A 12,497-nucleotide genomic window follows, 5' to 3' on the forward strand; every position below is an offset into this window, starting at 1 on the left:
CCTGGGACTGAGACCACACTGTCAGGGACATATTGAACAGACTGTCCTGGGGCTGAGACCACACTGGCGGGGGGCATATTGAACAGACTGCCCTGGGACTGAGACCACGGTGTCAGGGACATATTGAACAGACTGCCCTGGGACTGAGACCACGGTGTCAGGGACATATTGAACAGACTGTCCTGGGGCTGAGACCACACTGTCAGGGGGGCATATTGAACAGACTGTCCTCGGGCTGAGACCACACTGCCAGGGACATATTGAACAGACTGTCCTGGGACTCAGACCACACTGTCCGGGACTTTTGTAAGGGCCCTGAAGAATCCAGCACGAGTTTAAGGATACAAAATAATAACGTTTATTTACTATAACAATATATACATAACAGTAGCAGTAACTTCCCTTGCTACCTTCTCCTTCCTCCTGGTTCCTGGACTGGCCAGCTTATTTATAGTAGGAGTTTCTCCGCCCCCCCTCATTGGAGAAGTTCATACTCCCATAGGATTGTGGGATAGTCATTAGTCCCCAGCAAATCATCAGTAGGCAGGTTATAACAGGGACATATTGAACAGAGTGTCCTGGGACTGAGACCACACTGTCAGGGACATATTGAACAGACTGTCCTGGGGCTGAGACCACGCTGTTAGGGGGCATATTGAACAGACTGTCCTGGGGCTGAGCTCACACTGTCAGGGACATATTGAACAGACTGTCCTGGCGCTGAGACCACGCTGTCGAGGACATATTGAACAGACTGTCCTGGGACTGAGACCACGCTGTCGGGGACATATTAAACAGAATGTCCTGGGGCTGAGACCACGCTGTCGGGGACATATTAAACAGACTGTCCTGGGGCTGAGACCACACTGTCGGGGACATATTAAACAGACTGTCCTGGGGCTGAGACCACACTGTCGGGGACATATTAAACAGACTGTCCTGGGGCTGAGACTACACTGTCAGGGACATATTGAACAGACTGTCCTGGGGCTCAGACCACAGTGTCGGGGACATATTGAACAGACTGTCCTGGGGCTGAGAATATGGTGTCAGGGACATATTGTACAGACTGTCCTGGGGCTGAGACCACACTGTCAGGGACATATTGAACAGATTGTCCTGGGGCTGAGACCACACTGTCGGGGACATATTAAACAGACTGTCCTGGGGCTGAGACCACACTGTCGGGGACATATTAAACAGACTGTCCTGGGGCTGAGACTACACTGTCAGGGACATATTGAACAGACTGTCCTGGGGCTGAGACTACACTGTCAGGGACATATTGAACAGACTGTCCTGGGGCTCAGACCACACTGTCAGGGACATATTGAACAGACTGTCCTGGGGCTCAGACCACACTGTCAGGGACAGATGGAACAGACTGCCCTGGGGCTCAGACCACACTGTCGGGGACATATTGAACAGACTGTCCTGGGGCTGAGACCATGGTGTCAGGGACATATTGAACAGACTGTCCTGGCGCTGAGACCACACTGTCAGGGACATATTGAACAGACTGTCCTGGCGCTGAGACCACACTGTCGAGGACATATTGAATAGACTGTCCTGGGGCTGAGACCACGCTGTCGGGGACATATTAAACAGACTGTCCTGGGGCTGAGACCACACAGTCGGGGACATATTAAACAGATTGTCCTGGGACTGAGACCACACTGTCGGGGACATATTAAACAGACTGTCCTGGGACTGGGACCACACTGTCGGGGACATATTGAACAGACTGTCCTGGGACTGAGACCTCGCTGTCGGGGACATATTGAACAGATGTCCTGGGGCTGAGACCACACTGTCGGGGACATATTGAACAGACTGTCCTGGGGCTGAGACCACGCTGTCAGGGACATACTGAACAGACTGTCCTGGGGCTGAGATCACACTGTCCGGGACATATTGAACAGAGTGTCCTGGGGCTCAGACCACACTGTCAGGGACATATTGAACAGAGTGTCCTGGGGCTCAGACCACACTGTCAGGGACATATTGAACACACTGTCCTGGGGCTGAGACCACACCGTCCGGGACATATTGAACAGACTGTCCTGGGGCTGAGACCACACCGTCCGGGACATATTGAACAGAGTGTCCTGGGGCTCAGACCACACTGTCAGGGACATATTGAACAGACTGTCCTGGGGCTGAGACCACACCGTCCGGGACATATTGAACAGAGTGTCCTGGGGCTCAGACCACACTGTCAGGGACATATTGAACACACTGTCCTGGGGCAGAGACCACACTGTCAGGGGGCATATTGAACAGACTGTCCTGGGGCTGAGACCACACCGTCCGGGACATATTGAACAGACTGTCCTGGGGCTGAGACCACACTGTCGGGGACATATTGAACAGACTGTCCTGGGGCTGAGACCACGCTGTCAGGGACATATTGAACAGACTGTCCTGGGGCTGAGATCACACTGTCAGGGACATATTGAACAGACTGTCCTGGGGCTGAGACCACACCGTCCGGGACATATTGAACAGAGTGTCCTGGGGCTCAGACCACACTGTCAGGGACATATTGAACACACTGTCCTGGGGCAGAGACCACACTGTCAGGGGGCATATTGAACAGACTGTCCTGGGGCTGAGACCACACCGTCCGGGACATATTGAACAGACTGTCCTAGGGCTGAGACCACACTGTCGGGACATATTGAACAGACGGTCCTGGGACTGCGACCACACTGTCAGGGACATATTGAACAGACTGTCCTGGGGCTGAGACCACAGTGTCAGGGACATATTGAACAGACTGTCCTGGGGCAGTCGCCACGCTGTCAGGGACATATTGAACAGACTGTCCTGGGACTGAGACCACACTGTCAGGGACATATTGAACAGACTGTCCTGCCGCTGAGACCACACAGCCGGGGACATATTGAACAGACTGTCCTGGGACTGAGACCTCGCTGTCGGGGACATATTGAACAGATGTCCTGGTGCTGAGACCACACTGTCAGGGGGCATTTTGAACAGACTGTCCTGGGGCTGAGACCAGGCTGTCAGGGGGCATATTGAACAGACTGTCCTGGGGCTGAGACCAGGCTGTCAGGGGGCATATTGAACAGACTGTCGTGGGACTGAGTCCACGCTGTCAGGGGGCATATTGAACTGACTGTCCTGGGGCTGAGACCACACCTTCGGGGACATATTGAACAGACTGTCCTGGGGCTGAGACCACACTGTCGGGGACATATTGAACAGACTGTCCTGGGGCAGTCGCCACGCTGTCAGCGACATATTGAACAGACTGTCCTGGGACTGAGACCACGCTGTCAGGGGGCATATTGAACAGGCTGTCCTGGGGCTGAGACCACACTGTCGGGGACATATTGAACAGAGTGTCCTGGGGCTCAGAACACACTGTCAGGGACATATTGAACAGACTGTCCTGGGGCTGAGACCACACCGTCCGGGACATATTGAACAGACTGTCCTGGGGCTGAGATCACACTGTCAGGGGGCATATTGAACAGACTGTCCTGGGGCTGAGAACACAACATCCGGGACATATTGAACAGACTGTCCTGGGGCTGAGACCACACTGTCAGGGACATATTGAACAGACTGTCCTGGGGCTGAGACCACACTGTCGGGGACATATTGAACAGACTGTCCTGGGGTTCAGACCACACTGTCGGGGACATATTGAACAGACTGTCCTGGGACTGAGACCACACTGTCCGGGACATATTGAACAGACTGTCCTGGGGCTGAGACCACAGTGTCAGGGACATATTGAACAGACTGTCCTGGGGCTGAGACCACACTGTCGGGGACATATTGAACAGACTGTCCTGGGACTGAGACCACACTGTCAGGGGGCTTATTGAACAGACTGTCCTGGGGCTGAGACCCCAGTGTCAGGGACATATTGAACAGACTGTCCTGGGGCTGAGACCACAGTGTCAGGGACATATTGAACAGATTGTCCTGGGACTGAGACCACACTGTCGGGGACATATTGAACAGACGGTCCTGGGGCTGAGACCATGGTGTCAGGGACATATTGAACAGACTGTCCTGGGACTGAGACAACACTGTCAGGGACATATTGACCAGTCTGTCCTGGGGCTGAGACCACACTGGCGGGGGGCATATTGAACAGACTGCCCTGGGACTGAGACCACACTGTCCGGGACATATTGAACAGACTGTCCTGGGGCTGAGACCACACTGTCAGGGACATATTGAACAGACTGTCCTGGGGCTCAGACCACACTGTCAGGGACATATTGAACAGACTGTCCTGGGGCTGAGACCACGCTGTCAGGGACATATTGAACAGACTGTCCTGGGACTGAGACCACACTGTCGGGGACATATTGAACAGACTGTCCTGGGACTGAGACCACACTGTCGGGGACATATTGAACAGACTGTCCTGGGGCTCAGACCACCCTGTCAGGGACATATTGAACAGACTGTCCTGGGGCTCAGACCACCCTGTCAGGGACATATTGAACAGACTGTCCTGGGACTGAGACCACACTGTCAAGGACATATTGAACAGACTGTCCTGGGGCTGAGACCACACTGTCAGGGGGCTTATTGAACAGACTGTCCTGGGGCTGAGACCACAGTGTCAGGGACATATTGAACAGACTGTCCTGGGGCTGAGACCACACTGTCAGGGGGCTTATTGAACAGACTGTCCTGGGACTGAGACCACGGTGTCAGGGACATATTGAACAGACTGTCCTGGGACTGAGACCACAGTGTCAGGGACATATTGAACAGACTGTCCTGGGACTGAGACCACACTGTCAGGGACATATTGAACAGACTGTCCTGGGGCTGAGACCACACTGGCGGGGGGCATATTGAACAGACTGCCCTGGGACTGAGACCACGGTGTCAGGGACATATTGAACAGACTGCCCTGGGACTGAGACCACGGTGTCAGGGACATATTGAACAGACTGTCCTGGGGCTGAGACCACACTGTCAGGGGGGCATATTGAACAGACTGTCCTCGGGCTGAGACCACACTGCCAGGGACATATTGAACAGACTGTCCTGGGACTCAGACCACACTGTCCGGGACTTTTGTAAGGGCCCTGAAGAATCCAGCACGAGTTTAAGGATACAAAATAATAACGTTTATTTACTATAACAATATATACATAACAGTAGCAGTAACTTCCCTTGCTACCTTCTCCTTCCTCCTGGTTCCTGGACTGGCCAGCTTATTTATAGTAGGAGTTTCTCCGCCCCCCCTCATTGGAGAAGTTCATACTCCCATAGGATTGTGGGATAGTCATTAGTCCCCAGCAAATCATCAGTAGGCAGGTTATAACAGGGACATATTGAACAGAGTGTCCTGGGACTGAGACCACACTGTCAGGGACATATTGAACAGACTGTCCTGGGGCTGAGACCACGCTGTTAGGGGGCATATTGAACAGACTGTCCTGGGGCTGAGCTCACACTGTCAGGGACATATTGAACAGACTGTCCTGGCGCTGAGACCACGCTGTCGAGGACATATTGAACAGACTGTCCTGGGACTGAGACCACGCTGTCGGGGACATATTAAACAGAATGTCCTGGGGCTGAGACCACGCTGTCGGGGACATATTAAACAGACTGTCCTGGGGCTGAGACCACACTGTCGGGGACATATTAAACAGACTGTCCTGGGGCTGAGACCACACTGTCGGGGACATATTAAACAGACTGTCCTGGGGCTGAGACTACACTGTCAGGGACATATTGAACAGACTGTCCTGGGGCTGAGACTACACTGTCAGGGACATATTGAACAGACTGTCCTGGGGCTCAGACCACACTGTCAGGGACATATTGAACAGACTGTCCTGGGGCTCAGACCACAGTGTCGGGGACATATTGAACAGACTGTCCTGGGGCTGAGAATATGGTGTCAGGGACATATTGTACAGACTGTCCTGGGGCTGAGACCACACTGTCAGGGACATATTGAACAGATTGTCCTGGGGCTGAGACCACACTGTCGGGGACATATTAAACAGACTGTCCTGGGGCTGAGACCACACTGTCGGGGACATATTAAACAGACTGTCCTGGGGCTGAGACTACACTGTCAGGGACATATTGAACAGACTGTCCTGGGGCTGAGACTACACTGTCAGGGACATATTGAACAGACTGTCCTGGGGCTCAGACCACACTGTCAGGGACATATTGAACAGACTGTCCTGGGGCTCAGACCACACTGTCAGGGACAGATGGAACAGACTGCCCTGGGGCTCAGACCACACTGTCGGGGACATATTGAACAGACTGTCCTGGGGCTGAGACCATGGTGTCAGGGACATATTGAACAGACTGTCCTGGCGCTGAGACCACACTGTCAGGGACATATTGAACAGACTGTCCTGGGGCTGAGACCACACTGTCGGGGACATATTGAATAGACTGTCCTGGCGCTGAGACCACACTGTCGAGGACATATTGAATAGACTGTCCTGGGGCTGAGACCACGCTGTCGGGGACATATTAAACAGACTGTCCTGGGGCTGAGACCACACAGTCGGGGACATATTGAATAGACTGTCCTGGGGCTGAGACCACGCTGTCGGGGACATATTAAACAGACTGTCCTGGGGCTGAGACCACACTGTCGAGGACATATTGAATAGACTGTCCTGGGGCTGAGACCACACTGTCGAGGACATATTGAATAGACTGTCCTGGGGCTGAGACCACGCTGTCGGGGACATATTAAACAGACTGTCCTGGCGCTGAGACCACACTGTCGAGGACATATTGAATAGACTGTCCTGGGGCTGAGACCACGCTGTCGGGGACATATTAAACAGACTGTCCTGGGGCTGAGACCACACAGTCGGGGACATATTAAACAGATTGTCCTGGGACTGCGACCACACAGTCGGGGACATATTAAACAGACTGTCCTGGGACTGGGACCACACTGTCGGGGACATATTGAACAGACTGTCCTGGGACTGAGACCTCGCTGTCGGGGACATATTGAACAGATGTCCTGGGGCTGAGACCACACTGTCGGGGACATATTGAACAGACTGTCCTGGGGCTGAGACCACGCTGTCAGGGACATATTGAACAGACTGTCCTGGGGCTGAGATCACACTGTCCGGGACATATTGAACAGAGTGTCCTGGGGCTCAGACCACACTGTCAGGGACATATTGAACAGAGTGTCCTGGGGCTCAGACCACACTGTCAGGGACATGTTGAACACACTGTCCTGGGGCTGAGACCACACCGTCCGGGACATATTGAACAGACTGTCCTGGGGCTGAGACCACACCGTCCGGGACATATTGAACAGAGTGTCCTGGGGCTCAGACCACACTGTCAGGGACATATTGAACAGACTGTCCTGGGGCTGAGACCACACCGTCCGGGACATATTGAACAGAGTGTCCTGGGGCTCAGACCACACTGTCAGGGACATATTGAACACACTGTCCTGGGGCAGAGACCACACTGTCAGGGGGCATATTGAACAGACAGTCCTGGGGCTGAGACCACACCGTCCGGGACATATTGAACAGACTGTCCTGGGGCTGAGACCACACTGTCGGGGACATATTGAACAGACTGTCCTGGGGCTGAGACCACGCTGTCAGGGACATATTGAACAGACTGTCCTGGGGCTGAGATCACACTGTCAGGGACATATTGAACAGACTGTCCTGGGGCTGAGACCACACCGTCCGGGACATATTGAACAGAGTGTCCTGGGGCTCACACCACACTGTCAGGGACATATTGAACACACTGTCCTGGGGCAGAGACCACACTGTCAGGGGGCATATTGAACAGACTGTCCTGGGGCTGAGACCACACCGTCCGGGACATATTGAACAGACTGTCCTGGGGCTGAGACCACACTGTCGGGACATATTGAACAGACGGTCCTGGGACTGCGACCACACTGTCAGGGACATATTGAACAGACTGTCCTGGGGCTGAGACCACAGTGTCAGGGACATATTGAACAGACTGTCCTGGGGCAGTCGCCACGCTGTCAGGGACATATTGAACAGACTGTCCTGGGACTGAGACCACACTGTCAGGGACATATTGAACAGACTGTCCTGGCGCTGAGACCACACAGCCGGGGACATATTGAACAGACTGTCCTGGGACTGAGACCTCGCTGTCGGGGACATATTGAACAGATGTCCTGGGGCTGAGACCACACTGTCAGGGGGCATATTGAACAGACTGTCCTGGGGCTGAGACCAGGCTGTCAGGGGGCAGATTGAACAGACTGTCCTGGGGCTGAGACCAGGCTGTCAGGGGGCATATTGAACAGACTGTCGTGGGACTGAGTCCACGCTGTCAGGGGGCATATTGAACTGACTGTCCTGGGGCTGAGACCACACCTTCGGGGACATATTGAACAGACTGTCCTGGGGCTGAGACCACACTGTCGGGGACATCTTGAACAGACTGTCCTGGGGCAGTCGCCACGCTGTCAGGGACATATTGAACAGATTGTCCTGGGGCTGAGACCACACTGTCAGGGGGCATATTGAACAGGCTGTCCTGGGGCTGAGACCACACTGTCGGGGACATATTGAACAGAGTGTCCTGGGGCTCAGAACACACAGTGAGGGACATATTGAACAGACTGTCCTGGGGCTGAGACCACAACGTCCGGGACATATTGAACAGAGTGTCCTGGGGCTCAGACCACACCGTCCGGGACATATTGAACAGACTGTCCTGGGGCAGTCGCCACGCTGTCAGGGACATATTGAACAGACTGTCCTGGGACTGAGACCACACTGTCAGGGACATATTGAACAGACTGTCCTGGCGCTGAGACCACTCAGCCGGGGACATATTGAACAGACTGTCCTGGGACTGAGACCTCGCTGTCGTGGACATATTGAACAGATGTCCTGGTGCTGAGACCACACTGTCAGGGGGCATATTGAACAGACTGTCCTGGGGCTGAGACCAGGCTGTCAGGGGGCATATTGAACAGACTGTCCTGGGGCTGAGACCAGGCTGTCAGGGGGCATAGTGAACAGACTGTCGTGGGGCTGAGACCACACTGTCGGGGACATATTGAACAGACTGTCCTGGGGCAGTCGCCACGCTGTCAGGGACATATTGAACAGACCGTCCTGGGACTGAGACCACGCTGTCAGGGGGCATATTGAAAAGGCTGTCCTGGGGCTGAGACCACACTGTCGGGGACATATTGAACAGAGTGTCCTGGGGCTCAGAACACACTGTCAGGGACATATTGAACAGACTGTCCTGGGGCTGAGACCACACCGTCCGGGACATATTGAACAGACTGTCCTGGGGCTGAGACCACACTGTCAGGGACATATTGAACAGACTGTCCTGGGGCTGAGACCACACTGTCGGGGACATATTGAACAGACTGTCCTGGGGCTGAGACCACACCTTCGGGGACATATTGAACAGACTGTCCTGGGGCTGAGACCACACTGTCAGGGACATATTGAACAGACTGTCCTGGGGCAGAGACCACACTGTCGGGGACATATTGAACAGACTGTCCTGGGGCTGAGACCACACTGTCAGGGACATATTGAACAGACTGTCCTGGGGCTGAGACCACACTGTCGGGGACATATTGAACAGACTGTCCTGGGGTTCAGACCACACTGTCGGGGACATATTGAACAGATTGTCCTGGGACTGAGACCACACTGTCCGGGACATATTGAACAGACTGTCCTGGGGCTGAGACCACAGTGTCAGGGACATATTGAACAGACTGTCCTGGGGCTGAGACCACAGTGTCAGGGACATATTGAACAGACTGTCCTGGGACTGAGACCACACTGTCAGGGGGCTTATTGAACAGACTGTCCTGGGGCTGAGACCCCAGTGTCAGGGACATATTGAACAGACTGTCCTGGGGCTGAGACCACAGTGTCAGGGACATATTGAACAGACTGTCCTGGGACTGAGACCACACTGTCGGGGACATATTGAACAGACTGTCCTGGGGCTGAGACCATGGTGTCAGGGACATATTGAACAGACTGTCCTGGGACTGAGACAACACTGTCAGGGACATATTGAACAGTCTGTCCTGGGGCTGAGACCACACTGGCGGGGGGCATATTGAACAGACTGCCCTGGGACTGAGACCACACTGTCCGGGACATATTGAACAGACTGTCCTGGGGCTGAGACCACACTGTCAGGGACATATTGAACAGACTGTCCTGGGGCTCAGACCACACTGTCAGGGACATATTGAACAGACTGTCCTGGGGCTGAGACCACGCTGTCAGGGACATATTGAACAGACTGTCCTGGGGCTGAGACCACACTGTCGGGGACATATTGAACAGACTGTCCTGGGGCTCAGACCACCCTGTCAGGGACATATTGAACAGACTGTCCTGGGACTGAGACCACACTGTCGGGGACATATTGAACAGACTGTCCTGGGGCTCAGATCACCCTGTCAGGGACATATTGAACAGACTGTCCTGGGGCTCAGACCACCCTGTCAGGGACATTATGAACAGACTGTCCTGGGACTGAGACCACACTGTCAAGGACATATTGAACAGACTGTCCTGGGGCTGAGACCACACTGTCAGGGGGCTTATTGAACAGACTGTCCTGGGGCTGAGACCACAGTGTCAGGGACATATTGAACAGACTGTCCTGGGGCTGAGACCACACTGTCAGGGGGCTTATTGAACAGACTGTCCTGGGACTGAGACCACGGTGTCAGGGACATATTGAACAGACTGTCCTGGGACTGAGACCACAGTGTCAGGGACATATTGAACAGACTGTCCTGGGACTGAGACCACACTGTCAGGGACATATTGAACAGACTGTCCTGGGGCTGAGACCACACTGGCGGGGGGCATATTGAACAGACTGCCCTGGGACTAAGACCACGGTGTCAGGGACATATTGAACAGACTGCCCTGGGACTGAGACCACGGTGTCAGGGACATATTGAACAGACTGTCCTGGGGCTGAGACCACACTGTCAGGGGGGCATATTGAACAGACTGTCCTCGGGCTGAGACCACACTGCCAGGGACATATTGAACAGACTGTCCTGGGACTCAGACCACACTGTCCGGGACTTTTGTAAGGGCCCTGAAGAATCCAGCACGAGTTTAAGGATACAAAATAATAATGTTTATTTACTATAACAATATATACATAACAGTAGCAGTAACTTCCCTTGCTACCTTCTCCTTCCTCCTGGTTCCTGGACTGGCCAGCTTATTTATAGTAGGAGTTTCTCCGCCCCCCCTCATTGGAGAAGTTCATACTCCCATAGGATTGTGGGATAGTCATTAGTCCCCAGCAAATCATCAGAAGGCAGGTTATAACAGGGACATATTGAACAGAGTGTCCTGGGACTGAGACCACACTGTCAGGGACATATTGAACAGACTGTCCTGGGGCTGAGACCACGCTGTTAGGGGGCATATTGAACAGACTGTCCTGGGGCTGAGCTCACACTGTCAGGGACATATTGAACAGACTGTCCTGGCGCTGAGACCACGCTGTCGAGGACATATTGAACAGACTGTCCTGGGACTGAGACCACGCTGTCGGGGACATATTAAACAGAATGTCCTGGGGCTGAGACCACGCTGTCGGGGACATATTAAACAGACTGTCCTGGGGCTGAGACCACACTGTCGGGGACATATTAAACAGACTGTCCTGGGGCTGAGACCACACTGTCGGGGACATATTAAACAGACTGTCCTGGGGCTGAGACTACACTGTCAGGGACATATTGAACAGACTGTCCTGGGGCTGAGACTACACTGTCAGGGACATATTGAACAGACTGTCCTGGGGCTCAGACCACACTGTCAGGGACATATTGAACAGACTGTCCTGGGGCTCAGACCACAGTGTCGGGGACATATTGAACAGACTGTCCTGGGGCTGAGAATATGGTGTCAGGGACATATTGTACAGACTGTCCTGGGGCTGAGACCACACTGTCAGGGACATATTGAACAGATTGTCCTGGGGCTGAGACCACACTGTCGGGGACATATTAAACAGACTGTCCTGGGGCTGAGACCACACTGTCGGGGACATATTAAACAGACTGTCCTGGGGCTGAGACTACACTGTCAGGGACATATTGAACAGACTGTCCTGGGGCTGAGACTACACTGTCAGGGACATATTGAACAGACTGTCCTGGGGCTCAGACCACACTGTCAGGGACATATTGAACAGACTGTCCTGGGGCTCAGACCACACTGTCAGGGACAGATGGAACAGACTGCCCTGGGGCTCAGACCACACTGTCGGGGACATATTGAACAGACTGTCCTGGGGCTGAGACCATGGTGTCAGGGACATATTGAACAGACTGTCCTGGCGCTGAGACCACACTGTCAGGGACATATTGAACAGACTGTCCTGGCGCTGAGACCACACTGTCGAGGACATATTGAATAGACTGTCCTGGGGCTGAGACCACGCTGTCGGGGACATAT

Source organism: Scyliorhinus torazame, chromosome 13 (genome assembly GCF_047496885.1).
Source record: "Scyliorhinus torazame isolate Kashiwa2021f chromosome 13, sScyTor2.1, whole genome shotgun sequence".
In the NCBI taxonomy this organism is placed as follows: Eukaryota; Metazoa; Chordata; class Chondrichthyes; order Carcharhiniformes; family Scyliorhinidae; genus Scyliorhinus; species Scyliorhinus torazame.